We start from the raw sequence: 27,461 nt of genomic DNA, 5'->3' as shown, positions 1-27,461 counted from the left end.
GTAGTACTAGCTCAAATGATGAAGGCACCATTGGAACCACTCCACAAAGCAACACTACAAATGCTCACGCTAAAAACTGCGTTTTTATTTGCTATTACATCACTACTTAGAATAAGTGAATTGCAAGCTCTAAAACTGCAAGAGCCCTACTTCCAAATACATAATGACAGATTCATCATGAGAACTGATCCACAATTTATGCCAAAGGTGGTATCGAAGTTCCACGTAAACCAAACTATACAAATACCACGGTTTTTTCCAAAAACCAAAGACACAAGCAGAAAGGGCATTACACACCCTGGACGCCAGAAGGGCAGTCATGTACTACATAGAAAGAACCAAAGAATATAGGAAAACAAAACCATTCTTTATATCATTTATCAACCGTTTTCTTAGACGACCAGTCACAAAGAATACCATTGCAAGATGGATTGCACAAGCCATACAGTTCTGCCACAAACGGGCAGGTCAGACATTACAAGGAGCACCGCACGCTCACTCAACAAGGAAGAAAGGAGCAACAGTAGCTTTTCTAGCAAGTACGCTTATTCAAGCGGACTGCCAAGCAGCAACATGGTCTTCAGTGCACACGTTCACAAAGCACTATTGCATGGATATTCAAATGAATGAAGAAGCACAAGTAGGACAAAAGGTCTTGCAGCATAGTTTCACAAACCAACGCTCATCTTCCACCCAACCACCACAAGACTAGCAAACCGCTACAAAGTCTATGCACAGCATAGTGAATCCAGAAAAGATTCACACTGCAAAACGTATAGTTTCTTACCTGTCGGTGTAGTATTGCAGCTTGAAGAATTTTCTGGATTCACTAGTGAACCCACCCTCCTCCGCCAGAAAGATGAGACAAGAGGAAGAAATAAATGAAACCAGAAAAAAAAAAAAGAATCCAAAGATGGCGACCAAAGGTGGGAGCTTCCGGAGAAAGCACTTCATCTTCACAGAAGGATTCCAAATGGTGGTATGTCGACGCTCACCGGCCATGGGAAAGAAAAAAAAAGAAATACTACAATTCCAGATCCAACCACTAGATGGCGAAATAATGCACAGCATAGTGAATCCAGTAAATTCTTCAAGCTGCAAAACTACACCGACAGGTAAACTATGCGATATCCCTCTTACGCTCCACCCAAGGTCGTTGATATAAACCAGTAATCCAGTCTGCTAAAGGTTCTAGTGGCAGGAGTGTGGCAGGAAAACTGTCGAGTGGTTGGGTGGCGTTCTCGCCATATATCGATCAAGTGAATTCCCTCTAGAATGTCTCATAGTGTGCCAGTCATACGAGGCTTAGTGTGGGGTCGTGGGGGCTCACGGTCGACTGAACCATCAAGGATGCAATTAACGTCTTCGGCTAACAATATTGATGCCCCCAGATACGGTGATGCCGCATCCGTTAGGGCGGGGGGAAAAAGAGGAGCAGCTGTCGTCGGGGGCATTTACGTTAATAATGCACAATTCCCTACCATCAGACTTCCCATACAGGATAACATATCTCCCTTCTGGGTCAGTAACATGATGCAGATGCTGAAAGGGAACCCCTGGAGCCACCCAAATGAGAGCCCCTCTAGCAAATCCAGAATATGAGGTAGCATATAATTGCCCTCTCCAGCATTTTCATAAAAATGATATAGTATCCCCCCAGATATTTGTCTCTTAACAGACATGCCACAGCTATTTTTTACCTTTTCAGGTAGGCAAATACTATAGAACGTTTTTCTAAGCCAACTATGCCTCAGACATTCCATGTAATCAACTTAGTCATGGTGGCTGCCATGAAGCATACAGGTCATGCATGCTACCGCCACACGGCCATTCTGCCTCAAGCCATTCATGCAACCTTAAACATGTAACCATCTGTGAAAAGCTGGGTTTCTGTTGCAGTTACCCCCCACTCTTGCCAGAACTACCGATGAACTTTGACTTGATGTGCCCTGGGTCCCTTCCAATCAGGTTCCCAGGGCTCTTTCCCAAACCTGTACCAAACCCAATTGGCACCCTATCCACAGGTCAGCCCCTGGTAAATCTTACCCCAAGTACCCAGGGCACTGTGACCAGGGAAGGCCTCAAATGGCTGCAGCACTTATTGTGCCACCCTTATGGGCCCTTTACCTTTACACTCACACTCTGCCTTTGCAGGCTGCGTGTTTTGGTGCAGAACAAAGTGAAGAGTCAACATGGCACACATCCCTGTGTGCCATGCCTACAACCCACTGCCCTGGCATAGATCAGCCACCCCTCTAGCTGGGTGCACTATACCAGTAGTGAGGGTACAGGTGCATGAGCCCTGTACCTCCACAGGGTCTAAGTCCATTCTTAGACATTGTAAGTGCAGTGCTGCCATTAAGAGTATATGGTGCTGGGAGGTTGTTGTGAGAAAGTGGCTCTGTATATACTGTTCCCAAATAGGTACAGTGTGTACAGAGTCCACAGTCCCCAGAGGTTTGGCAGAGGTTAAAGTTAGATATAACCTTACTCTCTAAAGTGGTAGCTTGGTCGAGCAGTAAGGCAGTATCAGAGGACAGTGTAAAGCATGTGTTGTACACACTCAGTCAGCAAATGGTCTCACACACTCAAGAACTGAACTCTAGGCCAATGGTTTATATAAAAAATATATGGTTGTTTTATTTTAGAACCAACAATAGGTATCAAAATATACTTTCTCAGAATGAGATGCTTTAGTTAAATACTTTGCAATAGGCAATTGACTTTTGCAGATAATAGTTAGATTTGTTGCAATAGGCAACACAATTTCAAACACAATAATACATTGAGCTCAATGTGAATTTTAAGTTATTTCCAAGTGATTACTTTCAGGATTACTTTTCTAACTCCAGGACTGTATCCTAGATTCAGTCCTGGGACAGTTCTTGGAAACAAGTGAGTAAATTCGTTTTAGTTACTGTTGTTATTTTTAAGCAATATTTTGCTATTTTAAAAGTTGACACTTAGAATCTTTTGCTAATCAAATTACCAACGTTATCCTATGGAAGGAAATTCACTTAGCAGGTAAGTGGGGTTATGGTTACTTTTTCTAGGTCAGTGTTGGATCCTAGATCCAGCACTAGTGTAACACCTGTAAGCAGTTGAGAAACTACGTTTAAGTTATACAGGCGATTTTTATGGAATATTTATAAGTTTGCAAAATCGACACTTAAAAGAAATTTCATAGAAAAACAGTCAATGGTTACCTATGGAAGAAAATTCAAGTTACGGGTAAAGTATGTTCTCGTTACTTTTGTAATCCAGGGCTGGGCTCCTAGGCTCAGTACTGGGACCTCTATATAAAACAGGTAAGTAATTACGTTTTCACATTTGGTACGATTTTTAAAGAATATTTGTAGTTTGCAAAAATCGACACTTAGAAGAAATTTCACAGAAAAACAGTCAATGGTTTCCTATGGGAGAAAATTGAGTTAGTGGTAAGTACGGTCGTGAGTACTTTTCAGGGTCAGTGCTGGGCACCAGGATCCAGAAGAAATTTCACAGAAAAACAGTCAATGATTTCCTATGGAAGAAAATTGGGTTAATTGTAAGTACGGTTGTGAATATTTTTCAGGGTCAGTACTGGGCACCAAGATCCAGCACTGGGATCTCTCCTAATAGCAGGTGAGTATTTTCATTTTCGTTACTCGGTTGATTTTAGGTGAATATTTTAAGTTTTAGAAACTCCACACTTAGAAGAAATTTCAGAAGAAACCAGTCAATGTTACCCTATGAAGGAAAATTGGGTTATCGTCTTTTGGGTAAGTACTCGACTGGCAGAGTTAAGGTTCTGGGCACAGACTCAGTAGTCTCCCAGGGTCAGGTAGGTACAGTTGTTACACCCTCAGTGGCACAGGGGCTGCCGGGTGCAGAGTGAGTTAGGCCCAATGTTATCCTATGGGAGGCAGGGGGGGCCTTGGTTGGTGGTTGCTGACTTGTAGGCCACGCGGCTGTGGGAGCTGGGCTCCTGGTCTCTTGCTCAGGGCAAATGGGGAAGTAGATAGGTGTAGAGGTTACACTGCCAGGGCCACTCGGGCGGCAGGGTGCAGGGTGCTTTTGAGCCTTCGGGCGCTCAATGGATTTCAATGGGAAAGCTCCTGGTTGAACAAAGGCTGCAAGCTTCGGGACGAAGTTTCTTCAGTTGCCACCACCACTTCGAGAGGTAAGTTGGGAAGCTGTAGGTTAGGTAGGCACCCAGGGCTGGGCACAAGGGGACGCAGGGCGCCGGGTGCAGGGGTGCCTTTTGGTGTCGGGAAATCTTACCCTCTGTTGATCGCGGTTGGCAGAGTCCCTGGTTCTGAGGCTGCAGGCGTCGTCAGGAACGTCGAGGTGAATCCTTGTGTGCCGGATTCGGGGTCACAGTCACCGGGGGGACATCCTCGGGGGCTTTGTTCACTCCGGCACAGGCCAAGCTTGGCGGGTGCAGAGTGTGCAGGGTTCGCGGTTCCCGGGCTGATGCCAGGGGTTAGGAGCTGGTTTTGAGCAGAGCCTCTGCTCATGGCAGTGATAGGTGCTTGGAGCCAAAAGGTAGCCAGGTCCTCCGGGATTTGTGAGGTTGCTGGCCACAAGAGGTGCCGGGAGGTGGCAGGAGCAGGTTCAAGGGTCGACAGGCCGGTAGTGCTGGGGCCAAAGCAGTTGGTGTCTTCCTCTTCTTAGCAGCTGCACGGCATGTCTTCTTTCTTCTTGCTCTTCTTAGTTTTTCGTAATCTGGAATCTGAGGAAGGAAGGTTCAGGGTGCCCCTAAATACTAGATTTAGGGGCGTTACATGTAGGTAAAGGGCAGGGACCAATGGGTCCCTGCCCTGGGGTGGGTACACCCCCTATCCTGCCACTCTCCTGTGGGAGGGGGGCAGTAGCCTAGTCCTGATTGGGCAGGGCCTCCCATCTTCGAGATGGCGAGTGCCCGGAGATGTGCTTCACCTTGCCTCCCCCACCCGAGGGGTGAGGTTGGCAGGCTGGCACATCCCCTGTCCTTATTTGGGCTTTCCGGCCAGTCTTCCCGCCAGAGTGGGGGTGAAAACCGGTGGGGGCCAGTTTGCTGGGTACAGCAAGTGGCCTGGGGAAGCTCACAGAGGCGGCATGCCTTTGAAGCTTCCCCCTGTCCATCCTGGGGGATTAGACCTAGCACCTCGCCCAGGATGTGCATTGTTGCAGGCCAAGGAGAGCGGGGGCTCTCCTACCCAGGGGTCCAGCAACCTATCTGCTGTGTGGCAGCCTAGGCAGCCTCCCAGACCAGACGTGGATTGTAGGTTAGGTTTCAGGGGCATCTCTAAGATGCCCTCTGTGGTGTTTTGTGCGTTAAATCCCACACTGGCATCAGTGCGGGTTTAATGTGCTGAGAGGTTTGATACCAAACTTCTCAGTCTTCAGTGTTGCCATTATGGTGCTGGGGAGTTCGTGTTTGACGAGCTCTCAGCACCATGTACTCTTAAATGGCAGCACTGCACTTACAGTGCCCAGGAATGGACATGGGTACTGTAGAGGCACAGGGCTCATGCTCCTGTGCCCACACCACTGGGATAGGGCACCCAGCTAGAGCGGTGGCGGATGTATGCCAGAGCAGTGTAGGTGGTGGCATGGCACACAGGAATGTGTGCCATGTCGAATTTTTGTCTCGTCTTGTACCCAGACACTCAGCCTGCAAGGGCAGTGTGTGTGTGGGTGTGTGTGTGTGTGTGTGTGTGTGTGTTAGGGTACAGGGTCTCTAAGGGTGGCACAATGAGTGCTGCAGCCCTTAGAGGCCTTCCCTGGTCACAAGATCCTGGGTACCTAGGGTACCCTTTACCAGGGGCTGACATGTGGCGAGGGTTTGCCAATTTGGGTTTGAGGTTTTTAGGGAAGGAACATAGGCCCTGGGCACCTGATTGGCAGGAGTCCACGGCACACTCAGTCAAAGTACATTCAGCAATTCAGCAAAACGTGGGGGCATACCATGCAAGAAAGATGGCACTTTCTCACAGTCCCTTCCCTGGGTTGGGTACACCCCCTATCCTGCCACTCTCCTGTGGGAGGGGTGCAGTAGCCTAGTCCTGATTGGGCAGGGCTCCCCATCGTCAAGATGGTGAGAGCCCGGAGATATGCTTCACCTCGCCTCCCCCACCTGAGGCGTGGGGTTGACAGAGGCTGACACACCCCCTTTCCTCCCTTGGGGTTTCCTGACAGTCTTCCCGCCACGGTGGGGGTCGGAACCGGTGGGGGCCAGTTGCGGAGTACAGCAAGTGGCCTGGAGAAGTTCACAAAGGCGGTATGCCTTTGAAGCTTCCCCTGCCCATCCTGGGGGAGGAGACCTCGCCCATGAGGTGCATTGTTGTAGGCCCAGGAGAGCGGATGGCTCTCTACCCTGGGGTCCAGCAACATGTCTGCTGAGTGGCAGCCTAGGCAGCCTCTCAGAAAGGACGTGGATTGTAGGTTAGGTTCAGGGGCAACTCTGCCCCCTGAACCTAACTGTTGTGCATCTTACATTAAATCCCACACTGGCATCAGTGGGGGTTTAATGTGCTGAGAAGTTTGATACCAAACTTCTCAGTCTTCAGTGTAGACATCATGGTGCTGTGGAGTTCGTGTTGACGACCTCCCAGCACCATATACTCTTAAATGGTAGCACTGCACTTACAGTGCCCAGGAATGGACCTGGGTACTGTAGTGGTACAGGGCGTGTGCACCTGTTCCCACACCACTGGCATAGGGCACCCAGCTAGAGGGGTGACTGAGGTATGCCAGGGCAGTGTGTGTTGTGAGCATGGCACATAGGGATGTGTGCCATGTCGACTCTGTTTTGTTCTGCACCAAGACACTCAGCCTGCAAAGGCAGTGTGTGTGTGTGTGTCAGGGTACAGGGCCTCTAAGGGTGGCACAATAAGTGCTGCAGCCCTTAGGGGCCTTCTCTAGTCACAAGGCTCTGGGTAGCATTTACCAGGGGCTGACATGTGGCCAGAGACCCTATTGGGTTTAGGCTTCATGCAGTTTTAGGGAAGGAACACAGGCCCTGGGTACCTGATTAGCAGGAGCCCAGGGCACACTCAGTCAAAGTACATCAGCAATTCAGCAAACAGTGGGGGCATACCATGCAAGAAAGATGGCACTTTCTCACACAATGAAGAAGTAGAGGGAGGATATGAGGATAACTACCAACCTCCCCCAGTTCATAGGGAGAGAAGGGCCCCAGTGGCCCTGACTCCAAAAATAAACCCCTCAGCACCTAGAGCCCACAGAGGTGGATCAGGTGCTGCTGAGGACTTTGAGGACAGCCTCAATGAGGACAACCTTTTAGCAAGGTTGACCAAAAGAGTGGATCTAGAGACCAGACTCCTGGCTCTAGAGAAAGAGAGAGCCGAGATGGGCTTAGCTCCCATCAATGATGGCAGCAATTTACTAAATAAGGATGAAGAGCAATCTTATGATCGTAAAATCCCCAAAGAGATTGTCCCTAAATATGAAGAGAGTGATGATATTCACAGCTTTTGAGAGGACCTGTGAAATGAGAAAAGTGAAGAAGTCACACGGGGGGGCACTCCTTTGAGAACTGTTTTCTAGTAACAGCAGTGACAGTCTCCTGACCCTTACAGGGGCAGTTGCTGGGTCTTATGACCTCATGAAGCGAACGCTGATTAAGGGCTTTGGACTCACAACTGAGGAATACAGAACTAGATTCAGAGGGACCCACAAACCCCACAACCAATCCTGGATTGACTTTGTTGACTACTCAGTTAAAAGACTAGGTGGTTAGTTAACTGGACATAATGACAGTGTTATTGCTAACCATGCCATGGCTATGGTGACATTAGACTGGAGGCTGGTTACTGGCCCGAAACAGGTAGTGGTCTCTCCAAAGCTTCTAGCTGCATGTCTGCTTGGTAATGACCTGGAAACCTCAGCATGGGCTGAGGTAGAACTTAAAACCCATGCAGCAGTGCTGGACATCACTGAGATTGTGTGTCAAGACTAGAGAGCACAGAGCCGAAAGCAGGGTGAAAAAAGTGTTGGACCCTGAAAGTATCGCCCAACCTTCCAAGAGGAAAGGTAAGAAGACCTGTCCTCTATGATCAGTCACAATTGATCCTTTTCTGCAGGTCCAGAATGGCTCTACATAAATGGACGTCATAGCTCATAAATATTGTGCATACAGCACATCACTTGCCTGGAGAGGGAAATTCTTGCAGACACACTAATCAAACAGACATGCCTCGCGAGCGTTAGTTAAAGCAAACATTACTTACAGGTGTCTTCAGTCCATCAGGTGCCCATTATTCCACCATCCAGTGGCTGTGTTTGGAGTTGTTCGCTATTCTCATTTTCTTTTCTTTTGAGTGTCAACCAGTGGTGTGCAGAGCCAGCCCCCTAACATGTCGAAGGTAAGCCCAAAATTTCCCCCAATGCATAAATGCCAACTTCAGATTTGTTTTTCCACTTTTGCTTTCAGGAGCAAGGTTCAGAGCTCAACATTTTTTATTTCAAAATGCTGGTTTATGTTCCAGGATCGCACTCTGGCATGCCTATTCACAGGTCAATAAAAATGTTCTATTTTGAAACTTAAAATTGCAAGTGACATTTATACTATGGCTTATTTTGCTGTTGCATATAAACATTGCTGCAGACATAATCTGCTGCACCCTACAGATCTGCAGCATATCACTCTGTTGTTGATTGAATGTGATTCTCCTGGGATATGAAAATCGTCTATATTTTATAGACTTGAAGTAATCACATCTCCCATAATGCAAGTTTGTATGATATCCAGTGCCATTGGCCTTGTGGTGCTGGTGACTCCCAGGGTTCTCAAAAAAAGTTAATTGTTCAAGGTCCTAGTATCAAGGAAAACTGTAAAGCCTTTGACTGATTAATTTCTACACTGAAACTTAATTTTTGCAGAAAAGAAACCTTTTGTTTTAAAAGATAAAAAAATATAAGATTCATAATCAGTCCATTATTTCCTTTGTAGTATTTTTTTTCTTGATCCTATGAATGTACACCGTATCTGCACTTACTAAATTCATTTCTTGATTTTAGGAACATCTGACCAGAGTTGAAGATTTCCTACAACAGAGCCAAAGACTCCTCTCTGAGGAGAAGCCCAATGTCTCTGAGCTACAAGAACTACTGGATGTCAGCTTTGAGTTTGATATAGAACTTCCGCAGATCGGGGAGTTGCGCGAGAGGCTCAAGCAGGTTCGATGGTTACAAAATGTAAATCAGGCATGCAGCAATTCGAACACCCTGACCTTGGATGATATGAGACGACTCCTAGACTTAGGAGTTTGTTTGGCTCCTCATGTTACAGTGGAGAAAGCAATGGCGAGGTTGCAAGAACTGCTGATAGTATCTGAACACTGGGATGATAAGGCCCGAAGCCTCATCAAGGCCAGGTAAACAATTCTGACTGCTGTCAGTGTCAATATATATAGTACCCAATGCTCTCAAATGTTGAATGTGACTGTGCTAATAGTGGGAGAAATATTGTATCACCCCATATGCTGATCTTGTCTGCATCGCCATGGTCTCTCGTGCTCAAAATGAATTTCTGATAAGCCTAAGCACTGGGTATGGGCCTCTAATCTGCATTAGCCCCTGCAAGTTTTCTTAAATGCACCTCTCCACAGAAAACAGTTTGTACCCTCTTTTTGTACACTGGAACAACATGTTCATGTGGTGGGGGCTTGGTTTTGAGCTGGTTATGTGCGTAGTTTGATCATCTTTAACAACTGAAAAGATGTTGTTATGTTTCAAGATGTAATTGGAATTTTGCAAAAGCCAGGAAATGTCTTTTAAATTGCAGACAAAATGACCTCTGAGTTTCTCTAACTAAAACATCGGCATTGTAGGATTCATTCTCACTGATAAACATTAAAGTAGAATAGTCCTGCTTATGTGTGGGGACACCTGAAAACAAACTTACACACACACACTCCCTGCATGTATCGCTGTGGATGCACATGCTTACTGTACCTTTGCCATCTATTGTGTGGCTCGTACGTTTGCAAGTTACTTTCTCTCAAGTCACAAGGTGTGGTGTGACTCCTCCTCTTCGAGTAACATGAGCACTGACTCGATGTTGGGTAGTTTTTCTGGCTTCGGGTGGCAGTAGGAGTAGCTCCCCACTGGCTAGTAGCCAACTCAGTTGCAATTCTCGCCCTCTATCGTAGGACACAATGGGAGGAGAAAGGAGGCATCCTCAAAAACCTCCTGAAGCAAGTTTGAAAAAGAAGGTGAAGAGCCAGTGTAGGAAAGTGGCCCTTTTGGCACGATTACCCCCCGCTTTTCCCTGACTGATGCATATTTGACTGAATGTGCACTGGGTTCCTGCTAAGCAGGTTCCCAGTGCTGTGTTCTTTCCCAAAACTGTACCATTGTTTCCACGATTGTTGCACCTCTGGCCCACATAAGTCCCTTGTAAAAGGTACCTGTGGTACCAAGGGCATTGTGACCAATGAGGGTCTCTAAGGGCTGCCGCATGTATTGTGCCATCCTAAGAGACCCCTCACAAAACACAAGCATACTGCCACTGCAGCCTGCGTGTTTTGGTGCAGATAAAGTTAAGAGTCGACCCGGCACACATCTGTGTGCCAGGCCTACCTTCACTGCAAGAGGCATACGTAAGTCACCCCTACAGCATGCCTTACAGCCCTAAGGGAGGGTGCACTATAATTCATGTGAGGGCAACGGCATGAGCAGATACTCCCCCCTACAGTGTCTTAAGTCCATTCTTAGACCTAATTGCACAGTGAAGCCATCCTGAGTACATGGGCTAGGAGCTTGTCACTACGAATGCCACAGCTCCATGATGACTTCACCGAATTCCAAGATGTTTGGTACCAAACATTACAGATTAATGAGCCCACACTGATGCCAGTGTTGGATTCATTGATAAATGCACTCAGAGGTGCTTTCTTAAAGACTGCCAAACCACTAGTGTGTGTCTGACTGGTCTGCACCAGCCTTCCATCTTGTAGGAAGCTGACTCTCACTATACTATACCAGTAGGAGGTATAGTGTGCACAGAGTTCAGGGAGTCCCAAAAGGTGTGTGTGGTAATCCTAATCAGAAGTCCGTTAGCTGAGGTGTATATTCTATAGATGGTTTATTTAAGCTTAGTTACAAGGTATGTTCCAGGTAAGTCGGTAGATAACAGCCCCACCAGGAGCAGCCTCCTTGCTGCTCAGCCTGCACACTCCAACTGGCACTCAGCACATCACCAGGCACCCATGCATTTTATGACCTCAGCAAGCATTCAGCACTCATCCTGGCTGAGCAGTAGGGAAGGTGTAGCTAAGGAAAAGGAATGCAATCGTTAACTCACAACATATCCCCTTTCCTTAGGGAAACCATAGACAGAATTAATGTAAATAAATGGAAAACATGCATATGACCCAAAAGGAAGAAAATGGAAGATAGAACTACATTGTCAAATCAATAAATACATTAAATTCACAAATAATTGATGAAACATTCTTAATGTATACATGTATGGAACATTCTTAATGTATAACTGTAGGAAAGTGGCTCTGTATATACTGTTCCCAAATAGGTACAGTGTGTACAGAGTCCACAGCTCCCAGAGGTTTGGCAGAGGCTAAAGTTCGATATAACCTTACTCTCTAAAGTGGTAGCTTGGTCGAGCAGTAAGGCAGTATCAGAGGACAGTGTAAAGCATTTGTTGTACACACTCAGTCAGTAAATGGTCTTACACACTCAAGAACTGAACTCTAGGCCAATGGTTTGTATATAAAAATATACGGTTTTATTTTAGAACCAACAATAGGTATCAAAATATACTTTCTCAGAATGAGATGCTTTAGTTAAATACTTTGCAAGAGGCAATTGACTTTTGAATGCAATAGTTAGTTTGTTGCAAAAGGCAACACAATTTCAAACACAATAATACTTTGAGCTCAATGTGAATTTTAAGTTATTTGCAATAGATTACTTTCAGGATTACTTTTCTAACTCCAGGACTGGATCCTAGATTCAGTCCCGGGACAGGTCTTGGAAACAAGTGAGTAAATTCGTTTTAGTTACTGTTGTGATTTTTAGGCAATATTTTACTATTTTAAAAGTTGAAACTTAGAAGAAATTACATAGAAAAACAGTCAGTGATTCCCTATGGGAGAAAATTCAAGTTACAGGTAAAGTATGTTAGTGGTAAGTACGGTTGTGAGTACTTTTCAGGGTCAGTGCTCGACACCAAGATCCAGCACTGGGATCTCTCCTAATAGCAGGTGAGTATTTCTGTTTTCGTTACTCGGGTGATTTTAGGGGAATATTTAAAGTTTTAGAAACTCCTCACAGAAGAAATTTCAGAAGAAACCAGTCAATGTTACCCTATGGAAGAAATTTGGGTTATCGGCTTTTGGGTAAGTACTCGACTGGCAGAGTTGAGGTTCTGGGCACAGACTCAGGGGTCTCCCAGGATCAGGTTGGTACAGTTATTACACCCTCAGCGGCACTGGGGCGGCCGGGTGCAGAGTGAGATAGGCCCAATGTTATCCTATTGGAGGCAGGGGAGCCTTGGTTGGTGGCTGTGGGAGCTGGGCTCCTGGTCACTTGCTCAGGGCAAATGGGGAAGTAGGTAGGTGTAGAAGTTACACGGCCAGGGCCACTCGGGCGGCTGGGTGCAGGGTGCTTTTGAGCCTTCGGGCGCTCAATGGATTTCAATGGGAAAGCTCCAGGATGAACAAAGGCTGCAAGCTCGGGGACGAAGATTCTTCAGGTGCCACCACCACTTCGAGAGGTAAGTTGAGTAGTTGGTGGATAGGTAAGTACCCAGGAGTCGGGCACAAGGGGCCGCAGGGTGCAGGGGTGCCTTTTGGTGTCGGGAAATCTTACCCTCTGTTGATCGCGGTTGGGGGGGTCCCTGGTTCTGAGACTGCAGTCGTCATCAGGAGCATCGAGGTGAGTGCTTGGGTGCCAGATTCAGGGTCACAGTCGCTGGGGGGACGCGGTTCCGAGCTGATGCCAGGGGTTAGAAACTGCTCATGGGAGTCCCAGTTGCTCACAGTTACAAGTTAGCCAGGTCCTCCGGGGTTTGTGAGGTTGCTGGTCACAAGAGGTGCCGGGATTTAGCAGGTTCGAGGGTCGACAGGCCGGTAGGGCTGGGGCCAAAGCAGTTGGTGTTCTCCTCTTCTTAGCAGCTGCACGGCAGGTCTTCTTTCTTCTTGCTCTTTTTCGGAATCTGGAATCTGGAGAAGGAAGGTTCAGGTTGCCTCTAAATACTAGATTTAGGGGCATTACAGGTAGGTAAAGGTCAGGGACCAGTGGGTCCCTGCCCTGGGGTGGGTACACCCCCTATCCTGCCACTCTCCTGTGGGAGGGGTGCAGTAGCCTAGTCCAGATTGGGCAGGGCCTCCAATCTTCAAGATGGCGAGCGCCCGGAGATCTGCTTCACCTCGCCTCCCCCACCTGAAGGGTGGGGTTGGCAGGTTGGCACATCCCCTGTCCTTACTTGGGGTTTCTGGACAGTCTTCCCGCCAGAGTGGGGGTCAGAACCGATGGGGGCCAGTTTTCTGGGTACAGCAAGTGGCCTGGAGAAGCTCACAGAGGCAGCATGCCTTTGAAGCTTCCCCCTGCCCATCCTGGGGGAGGAGACCTAGCACCTTGCCCAGGATGTGCATTGTTGCAGGCCCAGGAGAGCGGGGGGCTCTCCACCAAGGGGTCCAGCAACATGTCTGCTGTGTGGCAGCCTAGGCAGCATCCCAGACCGGATTGTAGGTTAGGTCTCAGAGGGCATCTCTATGTAGTGCTTTGTACATTAAATGCCACACTGGCATCAGTGCAGGTTTAATGTGCTGAGAAGTTTGATACCAAACTTCTCAGTCTTCAGTGTTAGCATTATGGTGCTGTAGAGCTCTCAGCACCATATACTCTTAAATGGCAGCACTGCACTTACAGTGCCCAGGAATGGACCTGGGTACTGTAGGGGCACAGGACTCATGCTCCTGTGCCCACACCACTGGCATAGGGCACCCAGCTAGAGTGGTGGCTGATGTATGCCAGGGCAGTGTAGGTTGTGGGCATGGCACACACAGTGATGTGTGCCATGTCGACTCTTTGTTTTGCCTTGTACCCAGACACTCAGCCTGCGAGGGCAGTGTGGTTGTGTTAGGGTACAGGGCCTCTAAGGGTGGCACAATAAGTGCTGCAGCCCTTAGGGACCTTCCCTGGTCACAAGGCCCTGGGTACCTAGGGTACCATTTACCAGGGTGTGATAAGTGGCCAGGGTTTGCCAAATTGGGTTTTAGGTTTCAGCATAGTTTTTAGGGAAGGAACATAGGCCCTGGGCACCTGATTGGCAGGAGCCCAGGACACACTCAGTCAAAGTACATACAGCAATTCAGCAAAAAGCGGGGGCATACCATGCAAGAAAGATGGCACTTTCTCACAACTACTGATGCACTTTGACTTGATATGCACTGGGTCCCTGCCAATCAGGTTCCAAGGGCCTGTGTTCTTTCCCCAAACCTAACTCAACTGTCATCTCTGGCAGCCCCTGGTAAATGGTAGCACAGGTACCCAGAGCACTGTGACCAGGGAAGGCCTCTAAGGGATGCAGCACTTTATGTGCCACCCTTAGAGGCCCAGTACCTTTCCACATACACACTGCTTTTGCAGGCTGCGTGTTTTAGTGCAGAACAAAGCGCAGAGTCGACATGGCACACAGCCATGTGTGCCATGCCTACAACCCACTGCCCTGGCATAGATAAGTCCCCCCTCTAGCTTGGTACCCTGTACCAGTGGTGAGGGTAGAGGTGCATGAGCCCTGTACCCCTACAGTGTCTAGGTCCATTCTTAGACATTGTAAGTGCAGTGTTGCCATTAAGAGTATATGGTGCTGGAAGCTTGTCATTACGAACTCCGCAGCACCACAATGGCTACACTGAAAACTGAGAAGTTTGGTATCAAACTTCTCAGCACATTAAACCCACACTGATGCCAGTGTGGGATTTAATGAAAAATGCACACAGAGGACATCTTAGAGATGCCCCCTGAAAAACAACCTGTCTCTGGTGGGTTCCCTGACTAGTACACACCAGACTGCCACCACGAGACATGTTTCTTGACCCCTAGGGTGGGAGTCTACGCTCCCTGAGTCCAGAAACAAAGCCTGTCCTGGACGGAGGTGTTCACACCTTCCCCAGTCCAGGAAGAGCCATCTGTGGCAGGGGAGCTTCAAAGGCCTGGCAGCCTTTGTAATGCGACCCCCAGCCTCTCCTGCTAGCAGGAGCAGGCCCCCTTCCTGTCTCCCCCTCCTTTTCAGCGGGAAGACAGGTGGTAAAAACTAGCCAGCCCAGAAGGTGTGCCCACCTCTGCCAACTCCACCCAACAGGTGGGGGAGGCGAGGTGAAGCACAACTCTCAGTCCCCGCCATCTTGCAGATGGGGGGACCCAGCCAACCAGGGAAATGCTTATGCCCCCCTCCCACTGGAGGTTGGCACAATTGGGGGTGTACCCACCCCAGGGAAGGGACCCATTGGTCCCTGCCCTTTACCTACCTGTAACACCCCTAAATCTAGTGTTTAGGGGCACCCCTGAAACTTGCTTCCTCAGACAAGAACCTGCAAAAAGAAAAAGAGCAGGACCGAACAGCCGTTGCGAAGCTAACAAGAGGAGGCCGCCCACTGACTTGGCCCCAGCCCTACCGGCCTGTCCACACCTCGAACCTGCTCCAGCGAAATACCGGTGTGTCCTGCAGCCAGCAATCTCTAGAAACCCGGAGGACCTGCCTGCCTTCAATTCCAAAGATTCTGTCTCCCGTGAACACCAGATTTGTTCAAACACCAGTCTCCAGCTCCGCAAGCATCCGCGAGTGTGCACCACTCTGCACCCTACACCCACGGCCCGAGTTAGAGTGGCCCAACACCAAGAGGAGGTCTCCCTGGCGATCCTGACGCCTGCAGCCTCAAACCGGAAGGTCCCCCCAACCGCGACCAGCAGCTGGTAAGAAGATCCGACCCTAAAAGGCACCCCTGCACCCGATGCCCCACGGCCTTGGGTGGCCCAACCGACGGTACCTAACCAACCCCCAAGATCCCAACTTACCTCCAAGTGGTGGTCGCACCCAGAAGAACTCGTCCCCGAGCCTGCAGTGCTTTTGCAAACTGGAGACCCTCCATTGAAAGCTAGAGGGCACCCGACGCCAAAACAGCACTCTGCACCCGGCTGCCCCTGTGCCCCTGAGGGTGCATCTTTTGTGCTGGCCTAAACCCCCATTTACCCTGAGCTTAAGTCAAGGAGCTTTACTCCCACAACCTAGTGGCCTGCTCGTCAGCAGCCACCAATCAGAGTCCCTCTATCCCCCATTGGATAACAGTGGGCCTCAGCAGTCTGCACCCGGCCACTCTAGTGCCGCTGAGGGTGTAACAAGAGTGCATCCTTGACCCTGGGGGATCCCTGAGGTTAAACCCAGAGCACCAACCACCACAACAAAGTACTGACCTTTAAACCGATAACACTATTTTCCTCCATAGGATAACATTGACTGTTTTTCTATGAAAGTTTCTAAGTGTGGAGTTGGAAAACCTAAAGAAACTCTTTTAAATTGTACTAACTAACCAAATGGATTTTACTTACCTGTTTACAGGAAATGTCCCAGTGTAGTATCCAGGTATACTACACTGTGTAAGAATATGCCTCTGATAAAGCCTTACTGCTCGACCACACTACCACAAATAGAGTGAGGTGCTATCTACTTCTGCCTGCCTTTTGGGTTCCACTGGACGCTGTGCACACTATACCCAACTTTGGTTTAGTATATAGAGAGCCAGCTTCCTACAAAAGGGTGCTTAAGGTAAAATTGTCAAACCTTCTAACTCAAGCTAAATGGTTTGCGGATCTCATATCTGATCAAGACATCTAGCCGCAGATTCCTTCTCTTCTAATTCTCCCCAGGCGTAATTTTTACAGTAGTACCGCTGTGCGTCAGTAGCGGGTGTCTAGCGACTCCTTTCCCTGGATGTGACGTCGACGGACTCGATATAAGCCCTTCCCTGACGTCAGTTTTTTTCTTTTCCGTGCTTAAAACGCGGATCCGATCAGTGGTTCCTCAGGTCTTTTTTTGGCCTACCTAGACTGTTTCTTCAAACTAAACAGTGTGCCTTTAAACAACTTTTCATGTCCTCGGGGTTCAGGCCTTGTAGCACAGATATCTGCCACGGATCCTCACTTTGTATATGGTTCCTGGGGGAGTACTCTGACTCAGAGGAGTGCGACTCTTGTCGTCAACTTCAACCAAAGGCACTAAGGGAACATCGAGGGAAGCTCCTAGCGGTGTGAATGTCAGTCTTCCAAGATTTCCCCTCGACCTCTGTCCCCCTCGTGCTCCACAAACTGCCTGCGAGTCCGATCCAGAAGCCGTTCCTGTGGGCGTCCTTATCCATCGGCGTCCCAAGGTAAATCTCGACGCAGGCGTTTGAAGTTGCAGAGGTTCCTGACTTCGCCACATAAAGCCTTTTGGGTCTTCACTTTCCCTTGGAGCGTCCTTGGACCCTAAGGTGATGCACAAGGCTGTGCCTTTGTACACACCGGCGCGTTCGTCGTCTGCTTCAGTTCAGATTCCAAATCGGCTTAGACGCCTGTGCAAAACCCTTCGGGGTTACCACCTTCGGGGCCTGGCTCAGACGACGGTGTCCGGTTCTGATCTACTGATGACAGCGCCCTTACTGCTCCACCACTACCCCTCTCTGACTCAGACGCATTTGCTCTTCGGCGCCAGACTGTGTCTGATGCGGCGCCGGTGGAGCCACCTGTGTCACTCTTTTCCTCGGCTCTCTGTAGTCCTCCCTCCTGTTTTTCCTTCTGAGGAACACAGTTATGGAGAGGGTTTAGAGTTTCACCATCCCATCTCTGACACGGTTCAACCTCTTATGGAGTCTAGCTGGTGGTTTGGGTTGGGTTGGGTGAAGCTAACGGCTTGGAGTCTTCTCCTCTCTGGGGGATATGCTCAGACGAGTTATGTCATTTTGGATGTGGCGCTTCCTACTGTGGAATTGACGACAGATCCATTACTTGGCGTCCTGCATCAAGGCCAATCAGGAGTAGAGCTGATGCTCCCTCATAGTGAGGCTCTTTTTGATATTCTGTTGAGGGCTTGAGCTGAAACAGGGACCCTTGTGGATCGCTTTATTTCCCACAGACACTGTCCGGCCCCTGGTGACCCGACATGTCTCCTCGGACATCCACCTCCTCATAGTTTTGGGGTACAGCCTGCTTTGGCTGCCCAAAATGTTGATATTTGTTTACCCCCTGCTGTCCCGCTGGAAAGTGGCCAGAAGTCTAGACACTTGTGGCAGGCATATTTTCTCCTTCACCAGTTCTGCACTGCGGTCCCTCAATACTACTTGTGTCCACGGACTCTTCTCCCATATATTGTGGGACTCATTGGAACGCCTGCTGCCCTTCCTTCTAGAAGAGACCCAGAACAATCTTCTTCAGTTAGTACGGGATGGGTAACAAGCAGCTAAACTGATCATTTGCTGTGGTATGGATACCACTGATTCTGGAGGTTGAGCTATGAACTCTTCAGGAGATCTACGTCGGAATACCTTGTTGCACACACCTGGGTTTTCGGAGGCGGTTCAAGCCACCTTAATTTATTTACCTGTTGATGTGCATGTGTATTTGGTGCACATGCCGACTCTGCTATGCAGTTATTTTGAGATAATCCGGATGGAGCAGATTCTTAACTCTGCTGTCTGTTATCCTAGTACTCTTGTGGTGCGTTTTTTTGGGGAAAGATCCCTTTTTCTTTCACATATGAGCAATCACAGGACGGAGCTCATTGACTTTGCTTTTCAAACCTCTCCGCCCTCCTTTTCCAGGGTGACACCCAGTGAGGTGTTCCTCCTTGCTGCAGGCACTTTTATTCTTCTTATACTGTCGGTGACAGTTGAAGTGTCCAGTTATCTCAGGTGGATGTTATTTTGTGACCTTTTGTGCGCCTGTTCTTAAAGGTTCTTTCTGAAGGTAGTTTTTCTACCTGAGTACTTGTTCTACAGAGGGTATTTTGCTTGCGTTGTGCAGATGCGCTCGTTCCCTGTTCTACGGGGGCCATCCTCGGTATGCCTTATAGGCATTTTGGGATCTACTTCTGATGCTTAGTATCCCTTATAGGGACTTCAGTTTATCTGTCTCTGAACAAGAAGTGCATGTGAGTTCCAGTGTACACTAGGGGTATCTCCTATATCCATGGGGCATTTCTTCCATTTAGTGGCATCCTTCTTCCCATATAAGAGGTAATGGAACGAGTGACAAGATCCTTGGCCTGGATAGATTTTTAGTTCTGGCCTAAGACCTTTATTAGTGCATTGGCACTTCTTGTTCTGTGTTTACTAGGCATTGGCAAGGTTTTCTGCCAATGTTCTTTCAAGTTCTGTGTTAGGCTATAACTCTATTGCATTGGTTCATATTCCGCCACTGCCCCCAGGGTTACCTTGGTCCTGTGCCATCGACCTTGCTGCCTTTTTTCTGCTTCATCCCTGGAGTGGATGTTACTCGTAGCATTCTGGTGTGCCTTGTACCCTTTTTAGGTCGAGCCTAGCGTTGCAGCGCATGCGCTGCTTGCTCTGCGAGGCATGCTGTAGTAGGGTATGTTTTAAAAGTGGAGTGGAAGCCCCGCCCATATTTTTCATTTGCTGGTGGCATTGTCTTTGGCAAACGCTGGCTTCCCTTTTGTTATTATCCTTGTTAGTCCCTCCCGAGTACCACCCTGTCTCCTGTTGTTACCTCCAATGAGGACTGGCTCTTTTACTAGTGCCCTAACTCTGGAGCTTTCATTAGCAATCCAGAGAACTACTTACTTTATTATTGTACACGGCACTTACAGGACAGCAATGGCTGCTGCTTCGTAAGACACTTTGCACTCGTATTTCCCTGAGAAGGAACTTCAGCGCTACTGATGGCTGCTTGCATTTCTCCGAGATGCTGTTTATTTATTTTTAATAAAGAGAACTGAGCAGGAGATAATAATTACTGCCTACATCAAGGCTCGAACCCTGTTCTCCTGCTCCAAAGTCAGCAGCCTTGGATGGTAAACCACCTCCTCAGTTAAAGGAATTATTTTGGTTTTTTTAGGCGGTTTATCATGGTGTTCGAGGCATATGAGCTGTAGATAGTATATTTGCTCATAGATCGCCATCTGGTATTGGGCTCGGATGTTTGAAGTTTGTGTTTGTCTTGGAAGAAGAAGTCTTTGTAGTCACGAGGTACGTGACTCCTCCTTAGGACAATAGTGCGCATGGGCATCGACTCCATCTCCAGATTGTTTTTTTCTGCCAAAGGATTGGGATGTAACTTGCTGCGCTCTGGGTCGGTTTCGAACCCCCATTTGACGCGCAATCCCTCTCCACTCGACAGTATTGTCTCGATCACGTTTCCCTTTCGACGCGCATCTTTAAAAACAAACACCTTGATCTTGAACACGGGCCGTTGGGCCTATCCGCGCCAACCACGCCTGCTGTCAATGGAAAGGACTCCTTTAAAAAAATGCCCCGGGTGTGGTGCTAAGTTCCCACACACGGACTTGCATGAGGTTTGTAATCTCTGCCTCTCCCCGGAGCACGAAGACAGAAACTGCGAGGCCTGTGCATGGTTCAGGTCGAAGAAAACCATCCGTGATCGTGGGGCTCGATGTCACGAAATGTCTTGTGGAAGAAGCTCGATTCCAGACATCTTCGGAGCAGATCCCAATGTCCAGCTGGAGCAACAAGGTAATGAAAAAGACGTCTCCAAGGCCGACGTCGAAGAGCAGACCATCACCCCGGCTTAGCGGTCCATAAGTACCGAAACCCCTCTCCCAAAACCCAAACCTAAGGGTCCAGTAACACCCTCGCCCTCTGGTAGACACCGGCAAAATGGCTCAGAAGTCCCGCCCTCGGGCCCGGCTATGAAACCTAAAGATAAGCCTTCCGGCTCGGGATCGAGCCAGCCCCCTTCCAGTGCCGAAAAGTCACCTTCGGCACCGAAGCACAAGACCAAAGATGTGCCACGCCCGTCTTCGTCGGCACCGAAGACAGCCTCGATGCCGAAGTCCTCGGCATCGAAACAGACCAAGGACAAACAGTCGGAACTGAAAAAATCTTCAGAGCCGAAAACAACTTCGGACCCAAAAAAGTTGTCGCCACTGAAAACTCTCGGAGCCACAAACTCCTATAACAAAACATAAGGAGTCCAAGACCCACAGAACACCTCAGACACTCGGTCCAAAGAACATTCGGACCCAAAATCTTCAGCACCGAAAAAATACATTTTACCCACAGTCTGTACCAGAGTTTTCAGATCCAAAACAAAAACTCTTTTTATTGATCCACAGACTGGCAAAGTAGTTGCCAAGCCTCCAAAAAAGAGGCAACTGGACACTTCAGAAGAACCTGAAATACCCTTAAAACGCAAGGAGATCAGTACTAACACTTCTCCAGCTGATCCAAATCTCTTAATTTCTCCACCACACTCCCCACAACCTACTGTTCGAGGCATATGAGCTGCAGATTATACACTGTGCATAGATAGCCATCTGGTGTTGGGCCCGGATGTTTGCAGTTTGTTTTTCCTCTTGGAAAGTCTTTGGAAGTCACGAGGTTGGTGACTCCTCCTTTGGTTCGTATTGCGCATGGGCTTCGGCTCCATCCTCAGATTGTTTTTTTCCGCCATCGGGCTCGGATGTAATACTTCGCGCTCCGGTTCCGAACTTTTACAGTTCAACGATCGACGCAAAAATCCTCGCTCATCGAGATTCTTCAGATAATAAATCCTCTTAATCACCTTCTCTTCGGCACTTCTTCGATTCCGGTCGTCGACGGCGGCCTTCGGGCCTATTCCGGCTCCGGCATCGGCTGATGGAAAGAACTCCCTTCAAGAAGTGCCCTCAATGTGGGTCCAAGTTTCCCCACACCAATCTTCATGAGGTGTGCAACCTCTGCCTCTCCCCTGAACACGAGGCCCGAGATTGTCCCGCCTGCAAGTCTTTTCGCTCTAAAAAGACTCTTCGAGATCGACGGGCTAGACGCAACATGGCGCACTCCTCGACCTCCGCTCCAGTCGACATCTTCGGGGACGACGTCGAAGCTCCGGGACAGCAGAACATCGGAGAAGAGGACGACGACCTCGTCAGTGCTTCCGAGGCCGACGACTCAGATGTGGAGAACATCACCCCGGCGCAGAGGGGCGTGAGTACAATACCCCCTCCCACGCCGATGCCCAAAAAGGCTTCGGTCACACCTTCGCCTTCGGGCCTAGGCAAGACCAAGGATATGCTTCTCACACCCCACCTTCGGGCCCGGTAAAGAAGCCTATTAAGCCTTCCGGCAGCTCGGGCTCGAGCCAGCCGACCAGCGGTACCGAAAAACACCCTTCGGCACCAAAGAAAAGATCGGCCTCCACCTCCACACCGAACCCAGCACCAAAGCCTTCGGTGTCGAAACCTGCCCTTCTGCTGCCGACCAAACATCACAAGGCCCTCGGCACTGACACTCCTGTGCCGAAGCCCTCTTGAGCACCGACCAAAAAATCGGAGGTCCCAAAGAAGCACGGCTTAGACAAACCTAAAATGCCGTCGGCCCCGAAAACTTCGGCGCCGACCAAACAACCAGTGTCGCAAGAACTTTTTACACCGGACTCTCTGCAAAAGACACTCACCAAGGATCCAAAAACTGGACATTTGACATTGTCTTCAAAAAAGAGACACTTGGACAAACCAGCTCCACCTCCAAAGAGGAAAGACACTGCTACCTCCCTGTTCAGAATGCCTTCCCCACCTCCTCCACCCTCCCCACCTCCACCCTCTCCACCCATGCCTCATCGTTCCCCAACCTTGTCTCCTGTCCCAGATGATTTAGGAGACCCTTATTATGATCCAGCAGATGTGCCACAAGACCCCACCCCTACTGGATCTCCAGACCCATGGGACGACTATAACAATCCGGACATCCCAGATGTCCCACAGGATGACCTTTACCCATCTAGGCCATCCCCACCTGAAGATTCGTTAGGCTTTCACCACCTACTACAAAGGGCGGCACACTACCACGGGGTGGAGTTACATACTGACCCAGTGGAGGAAGATTTTCTCCTAGACACCTTCGATAATGCACATAGGTCTACTGCCATTCTACCTATGTTAAAGGGAGTAATCAAACATGCACCGGAGGTTTTTAAAGACCCAGTCAGGGCCAGGGTCCTAAACCCCCGTATAGAGAAAAAATACAAAGCCGCCCCCACAGACCCTTCATACATCAAAGGCCCTGCACCATTGGATTCCCTAGTGGTATCTACAGCTAGGAAGCGCTCAAATTCTCAGGCGTCAGGCGAAGCACCACCACCTGACACAAGCGCTATTGGCCAGATACGACAGGGCGCATTATGATGAGTTAGAGACCATCATGCACCATCTCCCTGAAAAATACAGGAATAGGGCTAATGAATTGATCCAAGAGGGAAAAACAATAACTAATACCTCTATACGCTGTGCCCTAGATGCAGCAGATACAGCCTCCAGGGCCATAAACACCAGTGTCCTTCTCCGTCGCCATGCCTGGCTCAGAGTTTCAGGTTTTAAACCTGAGGTACAAGCCTCTATATTGAACCACCCATTCGACCAACATCAGCTATTTGGCCCAAAAGTTGATGAAGCCCTCGAAAAGATGAAAAAAGATACTGACACGGAGAAATCCATGGGAGCCCTACAGTCACACACTCCTAGGTGCTCTTTTCGCCGCTCTTCCTTTCTGGGCACGGGCAGGGGCTACTCCTCGGATAGTGCATCCACGTCATACAAATCCCCTCCTCAATCTACCTTCACAAAAGGTTATCAAAGAGGCGGATACAGAGGCAATAATAATAAGGGCAGAGGCAAGACAAATACCGCCCGCTCTGCCACACCGCCTACCCAATGACTTTCCCACGCTCCCTCCAGACCATTCCACTCCGGTCAGGGGCAGAATACAACATTTCCTTCACGTCTGGGAGACAATCACCTCAGACAGATGGGTGACCCAAATTATTCATTCAGGGTATTGCCTAGAATTAACATCTACCCCCCCAAACATTCCACCCAGGCAACGCCCTATGTCTCAAGAACATGCTACGTTATTAAAACAGGAGGTAATCTCCCTCCTGCAAAAACAAGCCATAGAGCAGGTCCCCATCAATCAACAAAATTTAGGGGTCTACTCCCTGTACTTTCTGATTCCAAAGAGAGACGAGACTCTACGACCTATCCTAGATCTCAGACCTCTAAATACATACATACATTCAGACCATTTTCACATGGTAACCCTTCAACAGGTTCTTCCACTCCTCTCCCAGAACGACTTTCTCACCACTCTGGACTTGAAAGACGCGTACTTTCACATCCCAGTACACCATGCTCACAGAAAGTACCTCAGATTTGTAGTGGACGGGCAACACTACCAGTTCAAGGTGCTCCCGTTCGGGGTAACAACAGCACCAAGGGTATTCACCAAGTGCCTAGCAGTATTGGCGGCACACATCAGAAGACAGCACATTCACGTCTTCCCATATTTGGACGACTAGCTAATAAAAGCCACGTCCTACGAACAATGTGTGCAACACACCGCCGCTACAATCCAACTACTTCACCAGCTAGGCTTCACAGTGAACCACCAAAAGTCCCACCTGGTACCATCCCACACAAAACAATACCTCGGTGCTACCATAGACACCTCAAAAGCCATAGCCTATCCCAATCCTGCCAGGATTGCAAACATACAGGCTCTGCGTCAGAAATTCATTTTTCAACACTCTCTCCCAGCAAGAGTGTTTATGCAACTGATAGGGATGATGGCCTCTTGCATTCTCATAGTGCCCCATGCAAGACTCCAGATGTGTCCATTCCAAGAGTGTTTAGCACGCCAGTGGAACCAGGCCCCGGGGCAACTGATAGATCTGGTGTTGGTAGACGGTCGCACCCATCGCTCTCTGCAGTGGTGGAACACCACAAACCTTTCCAGAGGTCGACCGTTCCTGGACCCGGTTCCACAAATAATCCTAACAGACGCATCGCTCTCCGGCTGGGGGGCTCATCTGTTACATCTCACAGAACAGGGCACATGGATGCCGCAACAGAAGTTACTCCACATCAACCATTTGGAGTTACTGGCAATCTTCCTAGCCCTAAAATCCTTCCAGACGCAGATTTCAGGCAAGGCAGTCCTCATTCGCACAGACAACATGACTGCCATGTATTACATTTAAAAACAGGGGGGCACACACTCTCCACAGCTCTCTCAATTAGCACAGAGCATATGGAGATGGGCAATTCCACAGAAAATCTTTCTCCTGGCCCAACATGTCCCAGGAGTCCAAAACACCGTGGCAGATCTGCTCAGCAGACAGACGCAACAGATTCATGAATGGGAACTTCACCCACAGGTTCTTCATCCATTCTTTCAGAAGTGGGGGCATCCACACATAGACCTATTCGCCACCCACGAAAACAAAAAATGCCCAAGCTTCGCCGCCAGATATTCACACCCATTGTCCAAAGGCAATGCGATATGGATGAACTGGTCAAACAAATTTGCATATGCTTTTCCACCTCTCCCACTAATTCCATTAGTGGTGCGAAAGCTACAACAGCATTCCCTAACACTGATACTAGTAGCTCCAACATGGGCCAGACAACCGTGGTACACCACACTGCTGGATCTCTCGGTAGTACCACACCAAAAGCTACACCTCTCACCATGCCTCCTAACCCAGAGCCATGGAGAGATCAGGCACCCAGACCCAGCTCAGCTCAACCTTGCGATCTGGCTCCTGAGGTCCTAGAATTCGGATACCTTAACCTTCCCCCTGATTGCATGAATATTATCAGGGAAGCTAGACGCCCTACTACTAGGGCATGCTATGCTGCAAAGTGAAAAAGATTTGTTGTTTACTGCCACAACAACACAATCAACCCTCTAAATGTGTCCATACAGCACATCATATGTTACTTGCTCCATCTACAAAAGTGTAACCTAACATATACATCCATTCGGTTACACCTCGCAGCAATTGCTGCTTACTTACCGAACAGGCAGCACCTATCACTTTTCAGGGTGCCTGCCATCAAGGCCTTTATGGAAGGCCTCAAAAGAGTAATTCCACCCAGAGTACCACCCTCACCTGTCTGGAACTTAAATATAGTTCTCACAAGGCTAATGGGACCCCCTTTCGAACCATTACATAAATGTGAGCTGCAAATTCTCACATGGAAAACAGCATTCCTAGTGGCCATCAGTTCCCTTAGAAGGGTTAGTGAAATACAAGCACTCACCATACAGGAACCTTTTCTTCAAATGCATCAGAACAAGGTGGTACTCCGCACCAACCCAAAATTTCTACCCAAAGTCATTTCTCCCTTCCATCTAAACCAGTCGGTAGAATTACCAGTCTTTTTCTCACAACCTCAAACCGTTGCGGAAAGGGCTTTACACACACTGGATGTTAAAAGGGCCTTACTTTACTACATCCAAAGAACACAACCTTTCAGAAAAACCAAACAGCTATTTGTCTCTTTCTCTCCACCACATAAAGGCAACCCTATTTCTAAATCAGGGATAGCTAGGTGGATTGTTAAATGCATACAGATTTGCTACCACAAAGCAAAACGAATGCTATCTGTTCCCCCTAAAGCCCACTCTACAAGGAAGATAGGGGCTTCTATGGCTTTTCTAGGAAACATACCACTAGATGACATCTGCAAAGCAGCGACATGGTCAACACCGCACACTTTCACAAAACATTACTGTGTAGATGTGCAAACCAAGCAACAAGCTAGTGTGGGCCAGGCTGTACTAAAAACACTGTTCCAAGCCACTGCAATGGATGCCGGTGGTCGCCGCTAGGGTTGGGTACTGCTATATAGTCTATGCACAGTGTATAATCTGCAGCTCATATGTCTCGAACGGAATATGCTACTTACCAGTATGCATCTGTTCTTGGCATGTAGAGCTGCAGATCTATACACGCCCACCCGCATCCCCGGCTACCTGTATCCGTTCCAGTTTATCTTATTTAGCTACAACACACATGGGTTTCTTTACTGTTATTACTACGCTCCATCTTTCCCTGCTGCCGAAAAACAATCTGAGGATAGAGCCGAAGCCCATGCGCAATACGAACCAAAGGAGGAGTCCCCAACCTCGTGACTTCCAAAGACTTTCCAAGAGGAAAAACAAACTGCAAACATCCGGGCCCAACACCAGATGGCGATCTATGCACAGTGTATAGATCTGCAGCTCTACATGCCAAGAACAGATGCATACTGGTAAGTAGCATATTCCTTTTCATTGATGATGATGATCATACTGATGTGGTGGGAATATAGATCCAGATGGGGATGATGATGACGCACATACCATCCCACACAACGTAGACACTTGGGATGACTACAACACAGATCGCGACCCACATAATGACCCGGACCTTTATCCATCTAGGTCATCACCGCCAGATTACAATATTGGGTTTGCGCA

The 27,461-nt window shown here is 48.6% G+C and overlaps 1 pseudogene across 1 annotated transcript in view; it reads left to right on the top strand.

Annotated features, from left to right (window-relative positions):
• The window catches only part of LOC146866698 (lysine-specific demethylase 5B-like), a 448,321-nt pseudogene that overhangs the window by 93,869 nt on the left and 326,991 nt on the right, over positions 1 to 27,461 (top strand). The window contains exon 4 of the transcript XR_014966523.1: positions 9,007 to 9,362. The product of XR_014966523.1 is annotated as a lysine-specific demethylase 5B-like (transcript). The remainder of the gene's footprint in view (positions 1 to 9,006; positions 9,363 to 27,461) is intronic.

The sequence above is a fragment of the Triturus cristatus genome, chromosome 1_2 (genome assembly GCF_964204655.1).
Source record: "Triturus cristatus chromosome 1_2, aTriCri1.1, whole genome shotgun sequence".
NCBI lineage: Eukaryota > Metazoa > Chordata > Amphibia > Caudata > Salamandridae > Triturus > Triturus cristatus.
Note: the sequence above shows the minus strand (reverse complement) of the source record. Positions and strands in the feature narration are given on the sequence as shown.